The sequence below is a fragment of the Saccostrea cucullata genome, unplaced genomic scaffold, assembly GCF_032062105.1.
Source record: "Saccostrea cucullata isolate Sc308-1 unplaced genomic scaffold, CSIRO_AGI_Scuc_v1 ctg7708, whole genome shotgun sequence".
Lineage (NCBI taxonomy): Eukaryota > Metazoa > Mollusca > Bivalvia > Ostreida > Ostreidae > Saccostrea > Saccostrea cuccullata.
The window spans coordinates 9,805-19,430 of NW_026930648.1; the positions used below are offsets into that span (position 1 = coordinate 9,805).

Genomic DNA, 9,626 nt, shown 5'->3' on the forward strand with positions numbered 1-9,626 from the left:
TTCCTTTTTTTGTTGCTTTTTAACATATATTATAAATTAATTATTGAAAAAATTAGCATGTATTCTGTTGATTTTAAGTTACTTAATTATGCTGGCTTGAATTCATGTTTGCTTGTTGCTTGAATATTTGGTGTTATATTATCAAAAAGAAAGTACCAAATGATGCATAAAAATACCAGGTTAATCTAACAAAATATGAAATTTCCATTTAATAATGTGTAATTGGATTACTTTTATACACGTTTAACATATTAAACATGAGGGGTGTCGCCGCGTCACAATTAAACATCACGTTTTAAAATGCATTTTGTTAAAATGAAACAAAAAGACAAAAACATTGTCCAATAGCACAATACTTTTAAGAAAAAAAAAACACACGACATTTTCTAGTCTTTAGTTGTAAACAGAATAATCATTGTTGTTTTAATATTCTCTATTGAAAAAAGGATATTTCAAAATAAAAAAAAAAAAAAAACAAAAGAAAAAAAAAGCTAAAACGAGCTTTAATTGCGTTTTGTTCAAAATGGGGAAATCGCGCGTAGAGAGAGTCTCGATTATTAGTCAGATACACAGAGGAGATGGTGTATATAAGAGACTTGTTTATAGATGCTTTAAGCGATATTTAGCAAGTCATGTGTCAATGAATGATCAGCAGAGGACAAGAAGACCGAAAAATGGGGTTCGGGCGGAAATTTCAATGGTGTCTGACATTGTCCAAAAAGAGGGATGTGTTACGCTTAGATATTAAAAAAATAAGTTTGTCTTATGATACTGCTGTATTGCATCCAATATTGAAATAACTACCATTATTGAAATAGATATTTTAATAGTGGTTGAGAGTATATTTCAGTAACAAACATAGGTTGCAACCACTTTCGAAATACGACCACTATTGAAATGATTATTTCAATAGTGATTGAGAGTGAGTGCATTTCAATAATAATAATAATAAAAAAACCCATAGATTGTAACCAATATTGAAATAATACCACAATTGAAATAATTATTTCAATAGTGGTTGAGAGTACATTTCAATAAAAAATATAGGTTGCAACCACAATTGAAATAATGTTCAATTTGTAATAAAGTTTTCAATCATGAAAAAATATAGAATTTAAAAGTCATTGAACTATCAAAAGTGATTGAGATATTGTTTTCAATAGTGCTTTAAACAATTATTCTTAAAGATATTAAAATGACTTTTAAGTTGCTGACAATGATTTCAATACCAAAACCAAATTGCCGGCTTTCTAGATGTATCAAAACTATTCAAAGAAATGTAAGGATGAAATACACACCCTGTTTTCTAACATTTAAACAAATTTCTATAGTTTAAGATAGGATAAAATAAAGTTGCTTTGTGTTTTCCTTTTTTGTAGAGATTTCAATTTATACTCGGACTATTTTTATTAAATATACCTACCTATAATTCAAACATCTATGCAATTGTTATAAGCAAGCTTCCACAGTATCTGGCCGAATCGGCGAAAATCAACATACATATTTATAATATGCAATTGTGAAATAACTAACTTATATAAAGTTCATTTTTGTCATGGATTTTAAAAGGTAGGGCTCGTAAAAAATACATGCAGAAACTAGAATATCTAGACTAAATTGAAAAGAAAAAAAAAGAAGACTGATATTTTTTTTGTACAAAATTCCTACTGGAAATATGGCTATTTTAAACAAAAAGTGTATATAGAAAAAGACGAAATTGTCGCTAATATAATGCGATTACCTGCACTACTAATATACATGGTAAATCCAACGCTTCCTCGTCAATACATTAAAAGCTAAATTTCTTGGGAAATTAGTAATAGGTTTGTTACAATGCTAGGTGTTATCTCAATAGTGATTTAAAACGTATTTTCAACTTCATTTGAAATAATCATTCACAAGTAGGTTTTATTTGTATAGTAAATTTAATGAAGGAATTATAAATGTCGGAGAGCATAATAAACAATTTAAAATCCTTATGTTTTTCAATAGTTATTTTATATTAAGATCAGAACAAAACTGTAGAAGGAATAGTATTATGAAAGTATTTCATAGAAAGAACAACTGGTTTTCTAGGAATGAAGCACAGAAACTGCACACAGGATATCAGAAGTAGGGCATACACTGCATTAGCAGGAGTATCAGTGGTTTGGGATCCTCACTAACATCATTTAATCCAACTCCTAGAAAATGCTCAGCGCCGGGCAGCAAAGTTTGCAACTAGTGACCACTCATCAAGGGATCCTGGAAGTGTGACCACCATGTTACATTAACTCAGTTGGAAACCTTCAGAACATCGGATGGGCCCGGAACCGCGTGACCATGTTCTGCAAAATTTACCATCGCATTATGGACGTTCCGGTACATCATGTGCTACATATCCCCACCAGCAGAATTCGTGGTTCTAAGGCAAACAACATCCGCCAAATCAGCACCAGGGTTGATGTCTACAAATACTCGTTCATACCAGCAACTACCATAGCATGGAACAAGACACCAGCCACAATTAGGAATCCTCGTTTTAGAAATTGTTCAAGGCACTATTGGTAACCTAACAACCAAGCTATATGATTAACATGATGACTTTAACTTTTCTATCGTAAACTTCCCTTACTTATGCAGCAATATACCTTCATCACCTGCATACGGAGTATATATATCTCAGTTTATTCGATATGCAAGAACATGCTCTACGTATGAACAATTTCTAAAACGAGGTAAATTATTGACAAGCAAGTTGACGAAACAAGAATATCAGCAGTCTCGTTTAAAGTCATCATTTCGTAAGTTCTATGGTCGATACAATGACCTTGTCAGCAAATACAATTTATCATTGAGTGACAAAAATTTGCGAACTCGTTGAATAACTTTCATTAAAGAAATGATAAAATGTTACGTCATCTACTGGTTTGTTGCCAATGCTTTTTTAACTTGCCAAAATTTCTAAAGCTGTTGGTTTAATTATCTTCTGTGATCCATTTCAATAAATCTATGAAAGTTTTTGTTAAAATTGACTTTTTTTGTTATTAAAAACACCCTTAAGTATAGCAAATGAACATGTTAATTTTCAATTCGATGGACATGCATGTTATATTTTACATATTTTACTTACATTCACCAGTATCAATATGATTTAGCGAATTTTAGTGCCATAAAGGTTGCACATAAAATAGTAGCACATGATATAATTTAAATTATATAGATAAATATTAAAAAAGGCTAAGTCAATTGTCTGATACAATTTGTCTTTATACACCCGTCTTAAAGGTCATACTTCAAACCTTGTTGGCGAAAAATGTGCAGTTTGATATCTTTGATATTAGAAATAGACAGATATTTTGTTTCCTTTTCCAACAAGTTTCTAAAAATTGAGTTTCAGGAAATTTTCGGTCAATCTTTTGTGTACTAACGTAATTTAACTTTGAATGCTTCAGAATGAAACATTAAAATTCTGCCAAAAATCAAAATAATATATTAATCAATTCATGTTCAGAACATTATGGTCGTCCAAATAATTACTGCATGTATCATGAAACTCACAAAACATTGTGACACTATTCAACAATAGTTTTTAAAAAAAGGAAAATGCGACTTCAGTACATAAAATAAATCACTGACCAGTATGAATATCATTATCAGCATGAGGAAATAAATATCGAAAATTCCATTCTATAGGCATACGACATTATCACAATGAAAGACAGCATCGTCATCAAGTACTAAAATGAAGGCAAGTAAATTTAAAAGAAAGTTGAATATCTTTTTTTTTTTCAAAAAATACTTCTTTTGAGACTATAAAAAATAAAATCAATAAACGAAGGTATTGAAGTTTTTTCCTTTGCCTTCCCAACTGGAACCGGGAAGAATATAATGTACATACAGACGTATATGTATGAACATAGTATGAGAGGTTTTAGATATTTGATTCACTTGTCCGGTCTATTTCAATCGGGACGGGGGTGTCCGAATAAATGAAGTGTCATTGAAATTGATTAGATCCCCACAAAATTTCTACTTTTTTCTTATTATATAATAAGGAAAACATGAGCTACTTTTAAAATTTCATCTTTATTCCAATCTATTCTGGGATTCTTTTATGAGGGGATTGGAATAATGTCTGTTTTCTCATATCAACCACGTCTTCCATAGCACTTGCACCTGAATCTTCTACGCATCGGACAGTAGACTGAAGGGGCGCACGAACCCCCTAAGTATCCTTTTCTCTTACAACTTCTCAAACATAGGCTGTTATCGCAATTCCTCCGACATCTTTCACCATACCAGAAACAGGAAACAGGATCCATGACCATCAACGACAGAAAACAAAACAAAAGTAACGTACTGGTCTTCATCTGCAAAATAAAAAATATATTTTTAAAAAGTGAACACTTTTCGTTATCTCCATATGTTTCAATGGTCTTTGTTACACTTAACTATTAAAATTTCTAAAATAATTCAGAATTTTGGAAAGTTAATATATATACGAATATATACATTTGTGGTATCTCTCTATTATATAAACATACGGAGAACAAATAGGCCTATCTTCAATTCTGTATGAAGTTTATCTGAGGTCAGAGGTCAATACTTGACCTAATCACTCGGCGCAATAATATCTACCGGTGCATAAATATAAAATGACTTGCTCTACTTGCTTTTCATGAATAAAAAATGAACAAAATATGCAAGTAAAATAATAATTATTTTATTTACAACCTTAACAAGTATTTTATATAGTTTTTTTGCCATCGATTTAACCTTTGTAAACATGGAGAATATAGAAATTAGCTTTTGTTTTATGTCACTTTTTTCAGCTGTACAGTATCTAAAGTTTATCCTTATTTTTGGGGTAGAATTTCAGTTAAATCTTCATGATAAACTTTAATATTTTCATCAAATTCTACTCACTATAAATGTGTAAATCTGTTGGAAAATATCAAAGCATTGCAATCACGCCACGAACAGCTGACAAACACCTCGGCGCTGTCGTAGATCAATGTAAGCTTTCGCTAGTGTCCTCGTCTTTTGTTTACGTGATAAATATGCATTTAGTTATTGAAATCGTAGGTTAAAGTTTTTGATCTTAAATACTTGATTGCAAATTAACTGACACGGTCAAGTGTTTCCATCCATCGGATCATCCATCCATTTCTGGCGACCGAAATTCCTCCAACTTTTTAGGCCTATCACCGATCTTCGGACGTGTTTCTTGTGTCTTTTCAGCATTGACTATCAAGTTTCATGAATAGAAATATTCCCAGACAACAATTTGTTCGCAATTAATGATCACAAGTAGCCTTTCACAAAATAGTCCCTTAGAAATAAAATCAATTTGAAGCGTAACCGCCATTCAAGCCAATTTACACCTTGCGTCATTTTTCAAATTCTACGACGGACAGTTAGTGCAATAATTTATATTCGAAATTATTCAATCGTCTGTCTCAAATGTATATATAAGTAATAAATAACAAGTTTATAAACTTCAGTGGGAATTGAAGTGGGTCGGTACTTGATCAAATCTTCTGAGAAGGCCTTCGGCCTTCACAGGATTTAATCACGTGACCGACCCACTTCAATTCCCAATATTTACATTCACTGTGTTTTTCTACTAAGCTAACTGTGAAATTGATTTGAAAATCATTTTCGTGTATACTTACGCGTAGGAATATACACGGAGAAACGTGCGTTACCGTGACGTCACAATACGGCAACGTTAGTAAAAGTATAACAATATAGGGCAACGAGAAATTCAAATATTGAGTATATTTTCGGTGCTTCCAAACATGTAAAATGTAAATATAAGGAATGTCTTTAAGTTTAGTGTGAATTATTGGTGTGAGAATCACACAGACTTGCACGTAGGCATATTTTTCATGAAGCGCTAGCGCGCTTCATGAAATATGCCTACGTGACAAGTCTGTGTGATTCACACACCAATAACTCACACAAAACTTAAAAACATTCCTTAATTGAAGTTTATAAACTTGTTATTTATTTCTTAAGTATTAGATCAGATTTCTAAATTTTACAAACTCAAACTGATTTGGTACAGCAAAACTCGTTTAGTACGAACACGGATATTGCAAATTTACGATTATAGCGAAGTCATCTGGAATCCTCATCTATATAACTTTAATGAATTTCTTATACGGATATAATGAATTCCGGATATAGCGAAGTAATTTCAGAGGTCCCTGTGACTTCGTTATAACCGAGTTTTGCTGTATATTGAAAATTTAATATTTCAAATCAAAATTCTAAATTTTCAACTTTTTCAAACATGTTTTAGAATTTTAATATTTAAAATGTTTTACCTTAAATGTTCAAAATTTAAATCTCCCAAACCGTTTTTGTACTAAAAACTTTTTAGTTTTTAATCTGCGGTTTGTTTAGAAAGTTTACACGTAACAATCTATAGTTCAGTGACATTTTTCGTGTTTGATTATTTAAAATTATCTTTGAACTTCTGAATTTAACTTTTGAAACGTTTAAGAATTTTAATAAAATTTTTAAAAGTTTAAAAAGTTTTATTTTGATATCCAAAATATCCAATTTCCAAACTCGGTTTGATTTTTGAATATAAGTTCAATATTCTAACTATCTAAAAGCTCTTTTGTTTCACCAGAAGAGTTTTTGAAATTGTTTAGAAATTTAAATCAGGTTTGGAGTTTGATATTTTGGATATTTTAAGTAGAAGACTAAAAACCAAAAATGTAAACGTGTTGTTGAGTATCTGAAATTTGAGTGGTTGAATAAAAGATCTAAACTTCTAAAAATTTAAACATTTGAAAGTTGAAATTTAGAAATTTGAAGTAAATTTCAAATAATCAAAAGACAAAATATGTTACTGAATATTAGATTGTTAAGCGTAAATTTTCTGAACAAATAGTAGATTAAACTCCAAAGTTTAAGATGCAAAATTCGTTTTGTGAAGAAATTTGAATTTTGAACTTTTATGGTAAAAATCTACAATATTAAAGTTTTAAGCACTGTTTATGAATTTGAAACCCGGTTTGATTTTTGAATATAAGTTCAATATTTTAACTATCTTAAAGCTCGTTTGCTTCTCCAAAAGGTTTTAAAATAGTTTCGAAATTTAAACCAGGTTTGGAATCTGAGATTTTGGATATTTGAAGTAAAAGACTAAAAATCCAAAATGTAAAAGTGATGTTGAGTATTTGAAATATAAGTGGTTGAATTAATTATAAAGATCTAAATTTCTAAAAATTTAAAACATTTCAAGGTTGAAATTTTGAAATTTGAAGTAAGTTTCAAATAATCAAATCACAAAATATGTTACTGAATGTTACTAAATTTTTGATTGTTAAGCGTTAATTTTCTGAACAAACAGTAGATTGAAAACTCAAAAGTTTAAAATGCAAAATTCATTTTTTTTTTTTTGGAAATTTGAATTTTGAACATTTAAGGTAGAAATCTACAATATTAAAGTTTTAAGTCCTATTCATGAATTTGAAAGTTTAGGTTTTTGAACAAAATTATTTCAATATACCAAAACTATTTGAGTTCTTTGCAATTTAAAAATTTGAAATAATATTCAAACATTCTAAAACCCTAAATCATTTTGAAAATTTGAATTGTTAAGTATCAAAAGGAACTTTATTACATTACTAAAATAGCAGTGGACAAAATAAATCAAGAAATGCGATCGTTTTCATTTACAAAATAAATTCTGCCTATAAATAGCCTAATATTTCAATCAAAGGTAAACAGAACTCAACAAATAATATAGATGTTTTCATCTACACAATGAGATTATAATTTACAACAGAAGATAACGAGTAACGTGCAGAACTTCATCTTTAAAAAACAACAACATTACAGTAGTCAAATGATTCTATGATAAAAAATGTCAGAATATACAACACAACAAGTAATGCACAGGTCTTCATCTTCAAAATCAAATATTTTTGGTACAGTAAAATAATTCAATGATCAATAAAAGTAATAGATGATTTATGAAATGTTACACTTAACTCCCAGGTCTTAACACGTGAAATTAAAAAATTCCAAACTTACTTTTTTTAAATTGTATTTTCGACGTAATATTCATTGAAATAATTATATTAGATAAAATATTTTTTGTAATCAAAATAATATTAATCCAATTAAAAGAATACTTAGGATAAATAAAGAATATATATCATGTCTTATATCTTTTTCGTCAAACTTGATTATGATTTATTTAAGACCGGTGCGGGGGGGGGGTATTTGTAACAAAAACAAAGAATTATTGAAAGTCCTACAAATACAGCGTTTTTTTTAAAATGTCCTATTTACATATGAAAATATCATATCCTTTTCAGGGATAAATTTTCATTTTCAAAATGACCACATAAAGACATTACAATAGCTTTCCTTCTCTTATGTTCTGCAGAAGTAGATAACCGTTACCCTTCAGGTTGATAATGATGCAATTCGATTTGTGGAAAATGTTATTTTCCGTACAGATCATAAATTTGAATCCAAATGAACTTCTTTGGTTTAGTTTGAATTAAGAAATAAAGTATAAACTTTTAAAAGACTTACCTTCAAACTTGGCTATAAACTTCGGTGTTTTGGAAGTGTAGCGTCACAGTTGTTCCTTTGTCCAGCATGTTATCAGTGTCCTCTTTATATTAATCATACGTACATTTCATTGGATCTCAGGATAATGATAAACTGACGTGTAACTTTATAATATTCCCTCAGGGGAGATGATGCCATATGCCAATTTTAAAATTATAAGTATTTTGCAGGTGTTAAACACTGGAATTATTTTAGGAGAGAAAGGTATGAGGATATAATTGATGCAAAGAAAAGAGAGAGCCTACATTGACATGTTTAAGAACTAAAATAGATCAAATGCTGTCTAACCCCCTTGTTTTCACTGGTTTGCAACGATAACATTAGTAGAATTACAATAGTCACTTTGTTTTTAGAATTATTCCAATATAAAAATACTAAATTAAAACTGTTAATCTGATAAATATGAAAGGTTTCCACATTAATAAAATTTCATCACCTGCAGACAGTATCCCTCACTGCTCAATGACACTGAGAGCCCAGTATGAGTCAAAATTTTAAATTTAAGTCATGGGGGTCAATGTTCATTTATGAGGAAAATTTGGCCTGTTCTTGGGGACGTAATTTCGTGGGTTAGTGGTAAAACAATGGTTGAATGAATCAATGAAGGATAAGGAGATAACAAACAGTATTCAGTCTCAAAGTCCATAGAACTACAAAATAAGAGCAGAGCAAACAGGGACTCCCAAAACATCAGAGGTGGGATCAGGTGCTATGGAGGAGTGAGCATCCTCTGCCGACCGGTCACACCCGCCGTGTATATTAACAAAATAAACGTTCGTGAGAATATATTCGTGGGTAAGGGTGACTCACAAAATCCACGAACACTGCCCCCCCCCCCCCTCCACGAACAATGATGATTCTACAGTAGCTGCAGACCTGTAGCGTAATGGTGTTATATATTAGTCTTTGACCATAACGCTACAGATCCCTTAATGCAAAAAAGGTGCATTTTTTTCGCGCACTTCTGGGGAGAACTTCTCCACTTTCCAGCAACGGTAAATTTACACATTTCACTCCCTAATTCTAGGCACATTATTTAA

The 9,626-nt window shown here is 30.5% G+C and overlaps 1 long non-coding RNA gene across 1 annotated transcript; it reads right to left on the reverse strand.

Annotated features, from left to right (window-relative positions):
• Positions 1-4,052: 4,052 nt before the first annotated feature.
• LOC134229436 (uncharacterized) lies at positions 4,053-8,602 on the reverse strand. The gene is made up of 2 exons (XR_009984176.1): positions 8,548-8,602; positions 4,053-4,352 (listed from the first exon to the last, which is right to left on the reverse strand). It is a non-coding gene; the product is annotated as an uncharacterized LOC134229436 (long non-coding RNA).
• Positions 8,603-9,626: the final 1,024 nt, after the last annotated feature.